General features: G+C 38.1%; 1 pseudogene; it reads left to right on the top strand.

Moving 5' to 3' along the window:
- The window catches only part of LOC134326214 (zinc finger protein 850-like), a 154553-nt pseudogene that overhangs the window by 68611 nt on the left and 65482 nt on the right, over nucleotides 1–20460 (top strand).

Here is a 20460-nt window from a genome sequence, read left to right as displayed (position 1 = left end):
ATACTCATACCATGATGTACATTTGATAATTGAAGTAGAACAGTTCTAGTGGATATTAGTAGAAAAAGAAAGTACACATAGCTTTTTCTGTACATGCAGTAGTGGAGTATCATTTTATTTTCTCCTCTGAATGCGCTGGTGTTTTTCAAGACGACTCCAGTCACAAAAACTATTAAAAATGCTGCTTCCAGTAAAACTTAATCCGCACTAAAAGCAGCAATATGGGTCATCCTCTTATGTGAATGCGCTGGTGTGGTGTACTTAAAGAATATCCTTTCACTAAAGTTCTTTTCAGACAGTGAACGGTGATACGACCTTTCTCCTGTGTGAATGCGCTGGTGTTGTTGGAGAACATAATGTGCAATAAAATACTTCCCACACTCTTAACAGTGATGTAGTTTTTCTATGTGAATACGCTGATGCCGTTTGAGATTATTTTCATGAGCAAAAATCTTCCCACACTCCAAGCAGTGATACGGTTTCTCTCCTGTGTGAATACGCTGGTGTTGTTGGAATTGACTTCGTCGATTAAAACTTTTTCCACACTCTGAGCAGTTATATGGTTTCTCTCTTGTGTGAATACGCTGGTGTTTTTGAAGGGTACTATGTTCCGCAAAATTGTTTCCACACTCCGAGCAGTGATACGGTTTCTGTCCTGTGTGAATACGCTGGTGTTTTTGAAGATTACCCTGTTGAGCAAAACTCTTTCCACACTCTGAGCAGTGATATGGTTTCTCTCCTGTGTGAATACGCTGGTGTTGTTGGAGATTACTCTGCGTAATAAAACTCTTCCCACACTCTGAGCAGTGATATGGCTTCTCTCCTGTGTGAATACGCTGGTGTTGTTGAAGTGTAGTCTGCTGAGAAAAACTCTTCCCACACTCTGAGCAGTGATATGGCTTCTCTCCTGTGTGAATGCGCTGGTGTTTTTGGAGTGTAGTCTGATGAGAAAAACTCTTCCCACACTCTGAGCAGTGATATGGCTTCTCTCTTGTGTGAACACGCTGGTGTACTGTAAGGTCACCACTTTGAGTGAAACTCTTTCCACACTCTGAACACTGAAATGGCTTCTCTCCTGTGTGAATGCGCTGGTGTTTTTGGAGTGTACTCTGACAAGAAAATTTCTTCCCACACTCTGAGCAGTGATATGGCTTTTCTCCTGTATGAATGCGCTGGTGTCGTTGGAGATTACTCTGCGTAGTAAAACTCTTCCCACACTCTGAGCAGTGATGAAAGTTCTTCATGTTTATGCTTTGATAAGACTGTAGAAACTGTTTCCTTGGGAAGCAACAGAAACAAAGAAACAAGTTGATTAATTAGAATTACTTTTAGTACATTAATACCACAATAATATTAAACTCTTCACCTAGTAATAAAAACATTAAGTTCACTTCACGTCTAAGTGAGAATCTGAATTCAAAGAACATCAGGATAAAATACTTATAAATACTGCAAATATTAATAAGTAAATAACTATAAATAACTTGATATAAATAAAGAACTTTCTCAACATCAGTCCTGCACCAAGCAAATCTAATCCAGTTCATGACAGGACTAATAATTAGCTCACAAGTGTAAATCTTTGCTGTGCTGGGAGTAAAAAAGGCTTCATAAATCACCACAATTATGAGCATAAAGCTATTTTAAACTGTCTGAATATATTAACCTGATAATATTAAATAACATCATAAAATAAAAAGAACAACAAATGCAACATAAATGTAAAAGAAACAAACAAGAAAACCCTTTACCTTCCTGTTAGAATCCTGGCAGCTACTTTAACAAAGCTGGTGTCTCCAGCAGGTCGTTTCTAATGAAGAACGTGCAGAAGATCCTTCTTACCAAGTGACTCAGCTACAAGTCTAGAGTTTAGTCCTTAAATAGAGCTGAGGACAAAGACCCAAGACGAGTTCAAAACTCTGCATTGGTCAATCATCAGCCAACCATTCACACCTTCTTGTGTGAAGTACTAGCTCATTATCTATGGAACGTGTGCAAATGAACTAGATGGAGCCACAAAGCATGATGGGTGAAGTCAAACTACACCTATTTATCTCAGCAGAAAAGTTATTTACATTTAATCCTAAACCCAAAGAAGGAATTGAAAGGCTATTCTGTAAAGTGAAATGACATGAACTTAGATAAAGCTTTTATGATAAGAATCTAAGTCATGTAAAATGCTGTATGTATATTTGTGTGAATTAGTTTCTACTGTATATGAGGAACAATAAGAAAACTAGAAGAGGAAACACCCACCTATAGATTTATCTGTATTTATGGTGTAGAAATATGTGAACTGTTGGATTTACTGAAGCACTTTCTACATTCTGAGCAGTGATACGAGCTCACTGAGGAAACATAAAGATTAATAAAGGGAAGGAAACAAAACCTGAAAATAAGAGCTTTACCTTCCGTTCAAATCCTGTTCAAACTGCTGAGAATGAGAGCAGTTCATAACTACAGGAACACAGACTGTACTTGTACTCGGTCTGTTTACCTTCAGCAGCGACTGGAACCAACACCAAACAATTTAACTCTACCCAGGGTTGCCAAGTCCAGCACAAATATCCAGCTCAAAGTCTGTCTAAACCCGCCCTTCACATGCTAAAACTAGCAGACCTTGTTCATAGGTATGTGAGTGCAAATCCTCATTAAAAACATTTTGTACGGTTTGTATGAAAGCTTTTAGACAGCTGTGACACATTTTGAAAGTATCCCAAATTGGCGGGAAAATCGCGAGAGTTGCCAGGTTCAGCCTAATGTCTGGTCTAAAATCAACCCTGAAGCTGAAACTAGCCCAGAATCCAGGGTGTCACAGATATTGGTGAAATGGCAAATGAATGATCAATGTACTACTAGTGAATCTTTTATTATTAATAATAATATACTTTCATTTTACATTCCGATTGATAGTTTTTTGTGATGTATTTTGTTTACATTGGTATTACAGCTAGTAATATTTTATCATTAAACTATTAGTCATTTTATAATCGTCATTTTACATCCGGCCCGCGAGGCATCCCCACCCGGCCCGCATGAGGTTCGTCGCAATTAAAAATTTGATGTAAATAAACGTACATCAAACATGCATTACAACAGGATTGATTTTGACGGGAGCGCTATATCTTTTAATTACCGTAAGTTTTGATTTACGTGTGTGTGAGTGTTTCCAGCTTCACCGTAATGTGAACAGAACTGAATGTGACTGACGGTGGAGTTTTTAACAAGACATGAACTTCTGAAGTATTTATTAACTGAAGTCAGGTGTAACGCTGGGTATGGATCAGAATTTAGGCTCTAAATCGCTGTTACGATACTAAACAGAAATATAAGAACATGAACGATGCAGAGCGTCACACCTGAAGCTTCTCTAACTAAACTGCAAAAGCAACAAGGACTTTTTATAAAGTTTAACACATCCAGAACTGAAGCAGTCAGGACCAGCTTTGTGATTTTAAAAAGAATATCCAATAATAACAAATGACTGAAAAACAAATGAGGTAATTAGACTCAAAACAAAATAGTGTAAAGTTTAAAAACCTGCACATTTTGATCACATTTGTTTTGTTTTATTTGCACTTGTTTGTTTAAATAGTGAAATAATGTTAATGTTTTTACTCTGCCTACTTCTAATTTTCTGATTGTAACATCTAAACATTAACAGCTTATTAGAACTGTACAGTACAATGTATTGATTTTAATAAAGAGTGGGCAGCCGTAGCATAGTGCTGCCAGGTTGCTGCTGTTGGACCCTTGAGCAAGGCCCTTAACCCTCGATTGCTCAGACTGTATACTGTAACTGTATTGTAAATCGCTTTGGATAAAGATATCTGCTAAATGCTGAAAATGTAAATAAAGAGACAAAATTAATATTGAGCAGAATTAAGTTCACCTTATTGGTCCGGCCCTCCACAACAGTCCCAGTTTCTTATGTGGCCCCTTGGAAAATTTAATTGCCCACCCCTGATTTAAACCCTATTTTTTTGGTACCCTTAAACTTTATAATAAAGGTCTTTTATATTGTCACATTTCTAGAATGTATTTGTAACCTACAGGTGGTGTACTATCATTATGAAGTGGAATTGTTCTGTGGAAACAAGTAGATTCCTTTTAATAACAATAACAATTCATCTAATCAAGATTATTCCATTTAATAACAATCTGAATTAAAACGGGAATGAGCTTAGATTATGTTTTAGTTGACTTTAAATTTAAAGCAAAATCATAATGTCCAGTTATTACCAAACCTTTTATTTCAAAGCCTGAAATTCTATCCTAAATAGTTCCACCAGACTCTTTTGCCGTAATGTTTAGTATACGCACATCTTCACAAACAATGTGGGGGCTGATTTGATTGAGCATTTTGAAGTGGAGGCTTGACCGCAGTAGTAAATCAAACAGTTCACAGACACACAAGTGCACAGTAAATATTTCTACACCATAAATACAGATAAATCTATAGGTGGGTGTTTCCTCTTATAGTTTTCTTATTGTTCCTCATATACAGTAGAAACTAATTCACACAAATATACATACAGCATTTTACATGACTTAGATTCTTATCATAAAAGCTTTATCTAAGTTCACGTTATTTCACTTTACAGAATAGCCTTTCAATACCTTCTTTGTGTTTAGGATTAAATGTAAATCACTTCTCTGCTATGATAAATAGGTGTAGATTTACTTCACCCATCATGCTTTGTGGCTCCATCTACTTCATTTGCACACGTTCCATAGATAATGAGCCAGTACTTCACACAAGAAGGTGTGAATGGTTGGCTGATGATTGACCAATGCAGAGTTTTGAACTGGTCTTGGGTCTTTGTCCTCAGCTCTATTTAAGGACTAAACTCTAGACCTGTAGCTGAGTCACTTGGTAAGAAGGATCTTCTGCACGTTCTTCATTAGAAACGACCTGCTGGAGACACCAGCTTTGTTAAAGTGGCTGCCAGGATTCTAACAGGAAGGTAAAGGGTTTTCTTGTTTGTTTCTTTTACATTTATGTTGCATTTGTTGTTCTTTTTATTTTATGATGTTATTTAATATTATCAGGTTAATATATTCAGACTGTTTAAAATAGCTTTATGCTCATAATTGTGGTGATTTATGAAGCCTTTTTTACTCCCAGCACACCTAAGATTTACACTTGTGAGCTAATTATTAGTCCTGTCATGAACTGGATTAGATTTGCTTGGTGCAGGACTGATGTTGAGAAAGTCAGATCTCTTATATCTTTATTTATATCAAGTTATTTATAGTTATTTCATTATTAATATCTGCAGTATTTATAAGTATTTTATCTTGATGTTCTTTAAATTCAGATTCTCACTTAGACGTGAAGTGAATTTCATGTTTTTATTACTAGGTGATGAGTTTAATATTATTGTGGTATTAATGTAGTAAAAGTAATTCTAATTAATCGACTTGTTTCTTTGTTTCTGTTGCTTTCCAAGGAAACAGTTTCTACAGTCTTATCAAAGCATAAACATGAAGAACTTTCATCACTGCTCAGAGTGTGGGAAGAGTTTTACTAAGCAGAGTAATCTCCAACGACACCAGCGCATTCACACAGGAGAGAAGCCATATCACTGCTCAGAGTGCGGAAGCAGTTTTTCTCGTCAGAGTACGCTCCAAAAACACAAGCGCATTCACACAGGAGAGAAGCCATATCACTGCTCAGAGTGTGGGAAGAGTTTTACTATGCAGGGTAATCTCCAACGACACCAGCGCATTCATACAGGAGAGAAGCCATATCACTGCTCAGAATGCGGAAGCAGTTTTTCTCGTCAGAGTACACTCCAAAAACACAAGCGCATTCACACAGGAGAGAAGCCATATCACTGCTTAGAGTGTGGAAGCAGTTTTTCCCATCAGAATACACTCCAAAAACACCAGCGCATTCACACAGGAGAGAAGCCATATCAGTGTTCAGAGTGTGGAAAGAGTTTCACTCAAAGTGGTGACCTTAAAGTACACCAGCGTATTCACACAGGAGAGAAGCCATATCAGTGTTCAGAGTGTGGAAAGAGTTTCACTCAAAGTGGTGACCTTAAAGTACACCAGCGTATTCACATAGGAGAGAAGCCGTATCACTGCTTGGTGTGTGGAAAGAGTTTCACTCAAAGTGGTGACCTTAAAGTACACCAGCGTATTCACACAGGAGAGAAACCATATTACTGCTCAGAATGTGGAAAGATTTTTGCTCATGAAAAGAGTCTCAAACAGCATCAGCGTATTCACATAGAGAAACTACATCACTGTTAAGAGTGTGGGAAGTATTTTATTGCACATTATGTTCTCCAACAACACCAGCGCATTTACACAGGAGAGAGGTCGTATCACAGTTCACTGAAAATAACTTTAGTGAAAGGAATATTCTTTAAGTACACCACACCAGCACATTCACATAAGAGGATGACCCATATTGCTGCTTATAGTGTGGATGAAGTTTTACTGGTATCTGCATTTTTAATAGACACCAGTACGGTCACACAGAAGTTACGTTTTTGTGACTGAAGTTGTCTAAAAAACACCAGCGCATTCAGAGGAGAAAACAAAGTGATACTCCACTACTGCATGTACAGAAAAAAGCTATGTGCACTTTCTTTTTCTACTAATATCCACTAGAACTGTTCTACTTCAATTATCAAATGTACATGATGGTATGAATATGATCATTAATCATCAAATGTAATGTGGTGTAATGTACCAACCTCAGATCTGAATCTGTTTTTGTTCTTTATTCAAGTTTAATCTACTTTAATAAACACAGAACAACTTTTACTTTCAAGTGGAAGAATTTTACCCTGGTCTTTATGGTGTTTGCATAAATTCTTAATATTATGAATGCTATTTTCATAAATAGTTTTCATAAATGTATAGCCTCTTACTTTAACACTTCTAGGTCTACACTCCAAAATTCTAGTCTTTAGATGATTTCCACTTAGCAAATAATGAACCGTCCTCAACCAGAATGTACATGAGAAGGTGTGAATGGAGGGCTGTGGACTGAACAGTGTTGCATTGTTCTATCATCATGAGTCTTTGTTCTTTGTGTTTATCTATAGACCAAATTAGTGGTAGCTAAACTCCTTTGTTAAAAGAAATACTCATATTTACATTTAATTATCCCACCATCTTCTAGTGCATAAAACCCAGTTCATATAAATCCTAATACAGATTGAACTGACATGTTTTGAAATTACATTTAAAAATAAATGAATACTATTGTGGTAGTTCAGGTGTTTTCCTATCATGGAGGTGACCACTTGACCAAGACCAGTTGAGGGGTCAGGAGACAAGTGTTTCTTTTTTGATGAATAAATGTATTTGTTAAACTGTAAATTCCATCTGAGTCCTCTGTGTGATGAGTGTTTGGTTTTGAATCCGACGTCAGCAAATGTGTCCATGGTTGTTAAATGGGACTAAACTCACGGTCCATGTATTTGTATGTAGGCTTGAGCTGGAGTGACAATAGAAGATATATGTAAAGGACTGGGTGGGTAATAATTCAAACTAATTCTTCATGTAACCTGAAATTCTATTCATAAACCATAACAGAATAAAAAGACTAAATCATTAATAACAACAATAATAATGACAATAACAAAATGGGGTCCACAAAATAAAGTGACTTCAGTGAATAAGTGGTTTACGTTCAAGGAAAAACAGCCCTAATCAGTCCAGCAACATTAGATCTGGCTGCCTCGACTGTGAAGAGACTCGTTGTAGAGTCTGATGGTGGTGGGTGAAAAAATCATTAAAGATTTTATGGATTTTACTGTTTTTACTTCAAAATAAAGAAACCAGATCCTGAACCAACCCTATTTCTGAACCCAGCCATAAGATTAGAACATAAAGGAGCAAAAATCTACAGCTAAAATACTTTTTATATAAATTTACACACAGATTTTTACCCACAAAGGCATGCACTGACTTAATTAAAAAAGTAAAAATAAAATAAAAATTTAAAAACAATATCAAAAATAAAACAACAAAACCTTTTAAATGGATAAAAGAAATTAAGGAGAATAAAACAGAGGAAGAAAATGATGAACCTGAAATAAAAGTACAAATAAAAATGAAAACAAAATTGTTACTCAAATATTATTGTAACTCAGTTCATAATGTAATAATACAGACCCTGTAGCGGTGGTCTTGCTAAAACAATCAAAAATCAGTCATTGGATGAAAGCCTGGGTTGTTCTCAAACATACCACATCTGTATGGTATAAAGTGAAAGATTTCTTCTGGAGAAAATAAACATACCATTGTCTAAACTGCTGTATGTTGAGTGAGCAGAGATAAACTGTTGAAGGCTGAACGAACGTACCACAATACAAATAACTATTTGTGTGAAAAAATCAAATCCCCTCTGAAACCATCCACACGTATCTAAGTTCTGCTGTATTATTCCTCACCATGTGCTGGTTTCACTTTTAAACTTGTGTTTTACAGCTGAGGAGAAAATGGGTGAGAATCAGCTTCTCCAGGAGACAGTTTACAGTTTAATGTTACACTTTCATGTAAATTTTACATTTAATTTGTTAAATCTGACAGTTTCACTGATCCATAATTAAGACTAAACCCCGGGTAGAGGAGCTGAGTGAACGTGGTCTGAACTCTGTGGAGGAGCTTCATTGTATCAGAGACGCTGTAGAAAGACAGAGTTCCTGCTTCATAATCCACATACACTCCTATTCTAGAGAAACTCGGAATTATGGGGATTTCAGTCTTTTTCTTATTGTGCCAGAAGAAACATGTGGATGGAGAACAGCACAAACTCCTGGACTGATCATTACATCCAAACACAGACTCACCACCACGTCCCTTCCTGCTGATGCTTTTATAAGACACAGCTATACAAACCACGTTATTCCCACTCAACTCAACCTCGTGTCAAACTTTCGTAAAGTTTGTTCGGGTCCGCCATGCTCCCTGCGATTTAGCCCATGGTGGGTAGAAACCCTGCTGTCCCACACTTAAAGCGCACTGAATGTAATTCCGTAGTTGTTTTCAGGGATTGAAATTATAAAGAAAATTAGGCAAAATGCCAAAAAATCGCTCTGAACCTCACGCATTCCCAACACTCTACTGCTCAACGCCACGCATGCGCACGAGAGAGAGTCACAGCGTAAGGTTTTTTATTTTTAGCACCTGGTCAGGGTCACGGTGGGTCCTTCTTTACTTGTTAACACTGAATGTAAATCAGGAACACATGCTGCACAATTATTTGAAGGTAACCAATTATCATTCAGTTTAGTTTTAAATAATACACACACATCTACTTTTTATGTCTCATCCTGCAACTGTTTCACATGCATCTATAGTGAATCTTTTATTATTAATAATAATATAGTTTCATTTTACATTCTGATTGATACTTTGTATGTATGTTGTATTTTGTTTACATTGGTATTACAGCTAGTAATATTTTATCATTAAACTATTAGTCATTTTATTGATTTTTTTATAATCGTTTTAGATCTCATAAAAGAACATTTAATAGTAACACTTTAAATACTAAAAGATCAGAATTTCTTCTCCTCTTCAATCTTTTCATTCTGTTATAATTTATGAATAGAATTTCAGGTTACATGAAGAACTATTTTGAATTATTACCCACCCAGTCCTTTACATCCACTTTCTATTGTCACTCCAGCTCAAGCCTACATACAAATACATGGACCGTGAGTTTAGTCCCATTTAACAACTGTTAGGATGAATCTTTTGGTTCAAAAAGGTCCTGAAGAAAGCAGTCGAGAAGTCCAGAAAGTACTCTTTAAAACACTTTATTAAGTGTAAAAATAATCTGTGAATATATATCAGAGCTAAGCCGACCGGCGCTCCTTACTCCTGCAGTCTAGACACACCACGTAAGAAAGAGGCCGAACCTTTCTCCCCGCCAGTTTTTAAACTCAGCTAGGCTCCTCCTCCTTTACTGCTGGTGGAGCCAATGAAGTGTGCTAACAAGCCCCGGGCTCTGCCTCCCCCCCTTTCTGTAGGAGTCAGGGAGAGAGCCTAGCCGGCGACATGTTGGACAAAAGACCACATGGCCTGGATGTAAAACTTCCCATATTAAATGTACGTTTTTATGTTCCGAAAAACCTAACATCCCCCCTTGAAAGCATCTTAATGCTTTCACAATAACTTTTAACTATAGGTTAGGTGTTTCTAGATCCCAGGAGATAAGGATAGCTGTCAGCAACCCCCCAATTTAACCCCTTCTGACTACATGGCCACTGGGCTGAATTTTATACAATAAAACGTTTCTAAAAATAAAAAGGCTACCAGTTAAACTAAAGGAACCGTACCTATCGCAACAGCTCCTAACCCTAAAACAAACAAACAAACAAACAAAAAATAATAAAAACAGGAAATCAAAAATAAAGTAATTTAAAAAATAGGAAATCAAACACGAGAAAAATACAATAAACACAATGGGTGCGTGGCTTCTACAGGAAGTCCGTTCAGGTTGTCCTCCACCAGACGGAGCTGCAGATATTCAGAAGGGGCCCATAGCTCCTGTGTCTCTGCATGACTCCTAATGTCTTATGGATTCTCCCCTGTCGGTCTTACCTGTTTCCACAGCAGCACAAACATTTCCTAAAAATAGCAGAGTACCAAACATATATACATTGTAAACAATCCTGAACTAACCCCTTGCGTTTTGTAGTTAAACTATGTGTTGCACTTAACTAGTGTTTTCAAAGATGGTCTATGTGTCTGCGAACTATATGTTTATGTTTTTCTCTCCTAGTCTAACTAAATTCTCCCCCCTCGTCTTGTTCCGCTCCGTTGATTCCGCTGGACTCTTCTTCCACATAGTCGGTTTTGTCGGGCTTTCTGCTGTGTTTAGTTCCCTGTTGGCTGGTTCAGTTGGTGTCACTTCTGTCTCTCGGAGTGGGTCTTCCAATTCCCACGAAGTCTGCCTCTGCCAGTCCTTCCTTCCTCTCGGTGTATGATCCGTAGTGCTGGTCCTCTCTCCTCATCTTGTCTGGTCGGTTTTACCTTTAATTAAGCAGAGTTAGTAGCACTTATACTGCTCGAAGTGGGTCTTCCGGCCCACCTTCAAGGTCATCCTCCTCATCATCATCTACCTGATATCTCGACAAATCAGCCAACACCATCTGGATAACTGGTGGATCCTGCCCCCCTCTGCTTCCTCTACACACTACTTCTATCACAAATTTTTCTATTAATATCCTGATGCACGGGATACCACAACAACAACATATCATTAAAATTACCAATCCTACACATACTGACCTCACCAAGACCCCGGTAAGTAGTTTCCCTGACCAGTTCTAGCCTCACTGACTTTACTAACCAATTGCTAACCAAGCAATAGGAAACTTAATCAATTCCACTGATTATTCCACAAAGCAATTGCTATATTGGTTTTCAGGGCCGACTGCTCGACACGGACCAGAAAATAACTTACCACACAAACGGTTGGACTTTAACCAACCGACCTGAACCCGTTCAGGCTTTCACAGTTGGACTCGGACCAACTGTCCTGGTACCAGGCTTTGAGTTTGGACTCTAACCAAACTGGCATGGACTCTAACCACACCGGATCCTTTGGACTCACCAGGAGTCAAGGCATGCCCACCATACCTTTGTCAGTGAAAGAGGAACCACACCTTAACATTTATCAGTAATTATTTCTAATTATCTACAAGAGAATTCTCAACATACCACTAAAATTGCCAATCCCACACTCTCATACTGACATCACTAAACTCGTAATAACTTCCTTCCATGGCCCAAACATCCCTTCTAGCCACTTAACCCATTCATACACACATACAACAGACAAACATATAAGCTACTTACCCAGCCCTCACCGCAGCCACCCCACTCCCAACAACGGGATACACGGCCACGGTGAGCTTAGACACCACTGCCGCAAGGCTTTCTGGGTAAAGCCCGTGCCAGACCCAGTGGCGACGCTACACTGCCCCCTCCCTAATGGTCAACCGTCCCGGTGACCCACTCACCAGCGTCCACTGGGTGGCTCCATGTCCGGACCGCACCCCATTACACTGCCGAGTCGCTCTTCCACCCACTGCTGGACCGGGCACCCTGCCCCTACAGCCACCTGGGCTAGCGCACTCAGACAGACCGGGCATATTGGCTCACCAAACCATCAGAGCCACCCAAACACCACGATCCCACTTCTGACACCAATGTGGCGCCGGCGAGTAAGGAAGGTTAGCGTCAGGGCCGCAAGTGAGCTGCCTTTGGCAGTTCATTCAGTGTTTTAGCGACAGACACCCATTCATACACACATCCCTTCTGAAAAATGTCCCCTGTTTATCGGTTCTGGTTTGTTGCTCCTGAAACAGGTGTAATTGTCTTTATAAGCTTTGATGTTGGTTGGAGTTGGTTCCTGAGTTAGTGGGTGAGACATGGATAAATTCTCTATGTGTTAAATTAGACATTTTAGACCGCTTTAAACAACCTTTCGAGCAAAATCTGTAACACGTATTAAGACAAAGATAAACTGATAGGTTTTAACGAGACACACCCTAGAACAGAAGATTCCTGCCTAGTCGAAGAATACGAGTATTCTTTTAACATTCACTGGCACAACTCACTCGGTTGTCCAAACACAACTCAGACAAAAGAACGTAAACCTCAGTACAACAACAGTGTCTACTGGAAACAAACAATTACTTCACTGCGACCGACAATGGCCCTATGGAAACAAACATATACTTCAGGGCAATTGACAGTGATCCCCTGGAAACAAACAATTACTTCACCGCGACCGACAATGGTCCTATGGAAACAAACATATACTTCAGGGCAATCGACAGTGATCCCCTGGAAACAAACAATTACTTCACAATTTGTCTCTCATACTGCATTAACCCTTCCTGCTATATAAAATTCCACTTCAAACAGTTCAAACTGATCAGAGCAGAAGGTGCATACACATTACATCTAACATTTTCTACACTTATTCTACTTCATCATCGCCGCATGCTAGAGAGCCTTCAAATTTTCTAAATCACATTTTTTCCAATACAAATCACCAATCCACTATTTATTATTTACTCTGCCATACTTAAAATAACAACAGCTCTGCTATATCAACTTCCATCAGTCCTACAAACCCCTGACATATTATTTATTCATTCAGATTTTTTTTTTTTTTTTTTTTACCCCCAACTTTTGGTCACTGGTACTAACACACCTCCTGCTTCTAACAATACAGACTCCATTTAGTTAACTCACTGCAAAGTACTACCAACCTATACTATCTCTATTGTATTATTGTTACATCTCCCTACAAATGTCATTAACCCCACATCACTATGGTACCTGCATCCCTACTCTCACTAAAACACAAGCACTTGTAGCTCTTTCTAATTTACTCTTGTAACCAAAACTTTTTCTACACGAATTATTGTTATTCTAATACCTTACTGCAAAATACATCCAAAACCTCTATAAGATGTTACCGAACCCCTCACTTTTTATTATGGAACCCAGATCTTCAGGTGGATGTCTATTAAAACACACTACTGTCCCACACGGTCTTGAGATTTCACTGCATAACGTCTCCATCCAGTCTCACATCAGCTTTCCCTTCCTTTTGTCTGATGATGTCATTACTTTGGCATTCTGTACCTCAGCACCCCATATGCCTCTTGAACACTGCTTTACTCAAACATCAGAATGCAACAACAGCCATGACACACATCTGCAAGATCTGGTATTCACAATTTTTACATCATCTTTGGTACTGCATAAGTGTCCACCATCCCCAGCCCGTACACAGTAGATTAAATATCAGACTTCTCTTTACTCATGCAGGGCCTGCAGTTTATGGCCTCAACCCCCCGCTGGGTTGCTGTGTGTCTGTGAAACCTATGACCTGGGTCTCCAGTCACCCCCCTTCATGTACTTCTCTCCTAACAAGTTATTTTCTTCTCACTATTCCCTCAATCTTTAAACTGCACTCATCTATGATCATGCATAGTATTGCCACAAGGTTTACTGCACCACATTGAACCAATCTAACTTCTTCAATAAACTATATAGTATAAACTGAGTGAGTTGACCTGATCAATTAGCTAGAAAAGATTCATCGGATACAACACAAGCATCAAATATTACCAATTGCCAATTAACAATTTCCAAAAAATATTACCAATTAAATTGAATCTTACCGGAGTCCATGTAAGCAATTATATTTAATCTCCTGAGACCCGAGCTTTGATTTTTTCAATGCATTTTTCCTATTCCTTTTGTTTTTAACCTTATTAGTTGGGTGACACGGTGGCTCAGTGGGTAGTACCGTCGCACACTGTCACAGCAAGAAGGTCCCCCCTCCGCGGAGCCCGCATGTTGTCATGTGGGTTTTCCCCGGGTGCTCCGGTTTCCTCCCACAGTCCAAAGACATGCCAGCGAGGCGAACCAGAGACACTGAACTGTCCATGTCCGTGCCCGATACAACCTGAATCCCGTGCAATGAGCAACCACCGCTCCTGTCATAAATGTAACCAAAGTGCAAAACATAACGTCAAAATCTTAATAAAGCAACAAACAAACTTTATTAGTGTTCTAGTACTTTTGCTACCACTAGCTGGCAGACAAAAGTGTCCACTAATGGGGACAATCGATCGAAGTTTAGCAGGTCAAGGAATAAGGCATAACAAAACCAAAATGAACAATCGGTCTAGGTTTAGCAGGTCAAGGAATAAGGCATAACAAAACCAAAATGTAATGTCCTCATATGTGAGGTAAGGCTGAAGATTACCTTCACCAGGCGTCCCTAAATCTGCATGCATATACGTACCTGAATCTGCATGCATATCCGTAGGTCTGCCAGTCCAGCTGCCCCAGCACAATGTATCACAGGATTTCATACACAAAGCGGCATATTAAACATAAATTCTTATTCCTGCCATAATACTCCCCCCTTTTTCAAATTTTACAATCAAATCTTGAAAATAAAATATTAAATAAACCTTCTAAATGTGTTTATCCTGTTGGAAAGCACAGAATTTTAAAGTTAGTTCAATCAAAGTCTGGTGTTAGCTGGACCTGTAAACAAATAATGTCGTTAGTGAGCAGTGGAAGGTGTGCAACAGCTTTGTCGGCAGTGTCACCTCTGGCATTGTCCTGTAAAATTGGAACAAAACTTTACTTAAATAGTTCCACTTAAATTGAATAGGAGGGACAATGACACAAAGTATCATTTGCTAAAATTTTAACTAAGCCCACTTGTTTCCTGTCTGTTGCAGCATCTCTGGATGCAAATCCTTTCACAAACATTTCCAATTCAGGATTCCTATCAGGCCCAGAAAAAATAGATAGAGTAATACAGTCATGATGTTCACCATCTCCTGCAATTAGTAAAAAGTGGTAGGATTAAGTACATTACAGCATTTGATAATAATGTTGAATTTTAGAAGTACACTGTAGTATTTATACAATCATTAACTTGATACGTGAGATGTTTTCCTTTCAGTTATAGAACATAATTTGGCACTAACCGAGTTAGATAAGTATAACCCTCAAGATCACTTAGTATAACTACGGATATTTCTGTAGCAGACAAAGACAAAGAAAATTCTGCACAAATCCAGAAGGGATCAGAGTCCCTGTCCTGTACAGAAATAGTGGTACCTTCAGGCATTATTTCCAATTTAATTCAAGAGGCAAACAAATGATCACACCTCATAAGATTTATAGGGCTATGAAATCTCACTCTTCACAACTACACAATATTTTAGAAACAGTAATATAATAGCTTTTACCTTTTACTTGTATTCAGCATTTGTACACAGAGAAAAACACGACCTCACTCTCAAATAAACATAAGCTTTGACAATATATGATCTAATATATTACCATATGTTTTAATCAGAGGTAGAAAGAGTACCAAAAAAACTGTATTCAAGTAAAAGTACTATTACCTTAATGAATCTTTACTCAATTACGAGTAAAGTTACTACTTTGAAAATCCACTCAAGCAAAAAGTAGAAAGTAACTCATTTAAAATGTACTCACCGAGTAAACAGCAGGGGGTCTCCTCTGTGTAATGTAAACGGGAGTGGATACAAACCTCAACAGTAGTTTTTAATTCAAATGCAACAGTAGAAACGTTGTCCTTAACTCAAATGCAATAGAAGAAACATGTTGATACAACAATTAAAACAGTTAGGGATGTGTAATGCGTCATTTCAAATGACATAAAACTTTTTCAACTTGTATAATCACTAGCGATGTGTCGTAAAATGATTCGAATCCATGAATCGGCTCTTCTAACCGAAACAAAGGAACCGACTCTTCCGGCAGTCGCCATGTAAATACGCGGCTCTTCAAAAGGAACCGAGACAAAAGACTCGACTCCCTGTCGCAACTCACTGAATTCGCGATTTCTTTAGCGTTTTTTATTTTTATTTTGCTCGGTAACAGATGCTATTCAAAATGTAACAATTACTAATACAAAACATACTTAAGCAAAAGCAAAATTACAGTCTGTGAAATGTGCTTTAAAAACTACTGTGTTACAGTAACCAGTGCGATCAGAGCGGTAACACTAAGCACTGGATTCGTGTATGTATGTGTATTGATCGAATTTGTTTAAAATCATATCCCCGCTATTGAAACATTCCCCACTTGCGACATATTGATGTCGAATTATTGTCCAGCACTACCCCATACATTAAACAAAGAAACAACATAGCAATCTCTCAATAATACATGCACCAATACACCCAGCAAATCTCCTATCACGACTAACAAGCGCTGTGTTACTCACATAATTTTAATCTTATTCACTATAACAACTCTGATTAAGGAGATTTTCCTTAATTATGTGTGAAAATGTCCTATGTCACACATAATGAATTCCACTCTAAGTACCCCCTTTCCTGGTTTAAGAACCTTAAAGTTTAAGAACGCTATCTACCTTAAAACACACTTAATGAGGTACCATAACAAATACTTGTCTTAACTCAGTTATCTTAAGATTATAAAAATAAAGTTGATTATAAAATTAACTGCAGCACTTACCCAATCCAGGCGTACAAAGACAAAGATAGCCGATGGACAAAGATACGGCAAGCTGCTCACATAGAGCCAAAAAGGCGGATACACAGAAAACCACGCTCAGCTCTCCCAGAGCCAAAATGGTGGACAGACAGAAAACCACGCTCAGCTCTCCCAGAGCCAAAATGGTGGACAGACAGAAAACCACGCTGCGTTCTCAAGAAACAAAATGGCGGATAGACGGGAGACCACGTTGCATTCCCAAGACAAAATGGCGTACAGACAGAGCCAAAATGGCGGACAGACAGAAAGCCACGCTGCGTTCTCAAGAAACAAAATGGCGGATAGACGGGAGACCACGTTGCATTCCCAAGACATAATGGCGGATAGACGGGAGACCACGTTGCATTCCCAAGACAAAATGGCGTACAGACAGAAAGCCACGCTGCGTTCTCAAGAAACAAAATGGCGCCGACAACAAAAGAAACCACGTTGCACATCCAGCACACGGTTTCACAGACAAACATACACAGAGACTTACTGACAAACAAAACTCCTGATGTACTGTTTTTCGAACCTGATTTAGAATTTAAAGTAATCAAATTACTCCAGCCCCGTTCCCGAAACAGACAGGCTAGTTAGAATTTTAGAACGACCGAATAAGGCTAATTCCGTTACCGAAACAGACGAACTAGCCGAGTCTCGTTTCCGTAACAGCCAGACTCCTTTGAGATTAATAATCAAATTACCCGAATTCCGTTACCGAAACAGACGAATTAGTTAGAATTTATTACACTCGAATTAGGTTCGCTCCGTTACCAAAACAGACAAGCGTCCTTTCCCTTCAATTGTGTTCCATACACAATGGCGCCCTTAACATTTATTTTAACCGGTTTGGTTCAAATTCAGATATCAGGAAACACACATTTTTAGCTCCAACATATATTCACAGTTTTAAACTATCTAATGATACTTTAGTAATTTAATCAGACACTTACGGATTCTGAGATTCACTTTCACACTCAGTACGCTAAATAATAAATGCATCTAATATATATACAGAGAACGTCTGTTTACCTTAAGCAGGCGCGCGCCTTGTACTGAGTACAAAAGATTTTTTCAGAATTCCTGGTCTTACCTCAGTCAGCTGAATTAATTCTGATGCAATTCTCAGACCTCTTGAACCATCCTCTGGCTACCATTTGTTAGGATGAATCTTTTGGTTCAAAAAGGTCCTGAAGAAAGCAGTCGTGAAGTCCAGAAAGTACTCTTTAAAACACTTTATTAAGTGTAAAAATAATCTGTGAATATATATCAGAGCTAAGCCGGCCGGCGCTCCTTACTCCTGCAGTCTAGACACACCACGTAAGAAAGAGGCCTAGCCTCTCTCCCCGCCGGTTTTTAAACTCAGCTAGGCTCCTCCTCCTTTACTGCTGGTGGAGCCAATGAAGTGTGCTAACAAGCCCCGGGCTCTGCCTCCCCCCCTTTCTGTAGGAGTCAGGGAGAGAGCCTAGCCGGCGACATGTTGGACAAAAGACCACATGGCCTGGATGTAAAACTTCCCATATTAAATGTACGTTTTTATGTTCCGAAAAACCTAACAAAGTTTAATTCAAAAGAAATGTGTGTTCAAGTCCTCGCTCAGGGGCCAAAATGTGGCAACTTTGCAGCAACGGGGCTTGAACCAACAACCTTCTGATTACTTCAGTTAAAGAAGTTTAATTCAAAAGAAATGTGTGTTCAAGTCCTTGCTCAGGGGCCAAAATGTGGCAACTTTGCAGCAACGGGGCTTGAACCAACAACCTTCTGATTACTAATCCTTAAATAAAATTGACTAAAGCTTAAGTGCAGCGTTTGTTGTATTTTTATATTTCAGTGTTTTATATGAACTTATTAAACTACAAGCTTGGTATTTCATTAGTGCTTTTGTTGGGAAAAATAGCATCATTTGTTTGCTCAGTAAAGTTATTTTAATATTCAGATCAGATCTATATTAGTGCTGGACCAAACACAAAACACATACGACTTCTTTTACAAATTCTTACACAAGATCTACTCAAAATCCATGCATTCACACGGGCCAAATCCACAAAATGGAAAAAAATGGAAATTACGTATCTCTAAAACTAACAGAAAAACGTAGGAAACATTTATTGTGCATTTATTCAGACAAATCAACCTATTAAAGTCTGTTACAGTTTGATGCATTAATAATGTCAAACTAAAAAACTTTTTACCCCCTACAAAAAAGTTTGTATTTATTTATTAACATTGTTTTAAATAAGCATCAATGTCTCGAAAAATGACATTATTTATTTTTATATACAATCAATGGTCCTCACCTACTACAAACCTTATTTTTGTAAATATTCATTTATTTATTACAGATTAATAACTAAACATTTGGAATGAAGAAAAAATTAACTTATTTTTATTACCATTATTACATTATATAGCATATACTAGTTTACACAAGTTAAAATTGTACTGTTTCAATTTTTAAAACTCAAACTTTAAAAATTTAACTCAAACTTTTGAATTAAAACATTCAGCTGTGTTCTTATAAACAAACTTTCCTTTTATAGATATATTTTAAAAACAAGGAACAAAAATCTGAATATTTAGTTTGTCAATACGGGTTTTAAACTATCCACAAACCTTTCTTTCATTTCAATATTTTAAAAATAAATTATATCTAAATTATTCAAATTAAATGATTTAAAGTGGAGCTGCAACCTCAGCATCACTGTTTGTAACCCACTGAAAACCAAACATTCCCAACATAAACACACAAATCCAACAAAGTATTTACAATCCCAGATCTGCTCAATCCACGCATTCACAAGGGCCAAATCCACAAAATAAAAAAAAATGGAAATGGAAATGACTTGGCTCCCCGTCACTCCTCTCACTATCCTGTTGATATTTATCCTCGCTACTCAACACTGCAGTCACCATCATCTAGTAATGTACACACCTCATCTACTGTCAGCCAAACCAGACTGGACATGGGGACCTAGGGACGGGGACATTGGGACACCCCTTCCAACATTTCAAACTGCAGTTAGAAACTAAACTACCAAAATAAAATAGAATGTTCCCCTGCCCCTGCATGGGAGCTCTGCTTATTGCTTATCTGACCCCCTGCAGTGCTCGGTCAGTCTGCTGGGGATCATCCTAACAGGAAAAGGTGATTGTGATTGCGGAATATGATCAAAAGATGGCGCTAAAGTTATTTATACATAAACATGAACAACGTTTAACAGTGTTACACAATGACTAACTGTACAACAAGTCTGTTTTATGCTGTAATGTATAATGTATACACACATATTAGGTGATCCATTGTTCTTCAAATAGGCTAGTGACCACTGTTCTTAAAAAGACAAAGATACATGTTTCATTTGAGTACATGATGTAATAATGCTGTGTGTTAAGGTTTTATTT

The sequence above is a fragment of the Trichomycterus rosablanca genome, chromosome 14, assembly GCF_030014385.1.
Source record: "Trichomycterus rosablanca isolate fTriRos1 chromosome 14, fTriRos1.hap1, whole genome shotgun sequence".
Taxonomy (NCBI): Eukaryota; Metazoa; Chordata; class Actinopteri; order Siluriformes; family Trichomycteridae; genus Trichomycterus; species Trichomycterus rosablanca.
The sequence above is the reverse complement of the archived record's forward strand: the minus strand, read 5'-3'. Positions and strand labels throughout refer to the sequence as shown.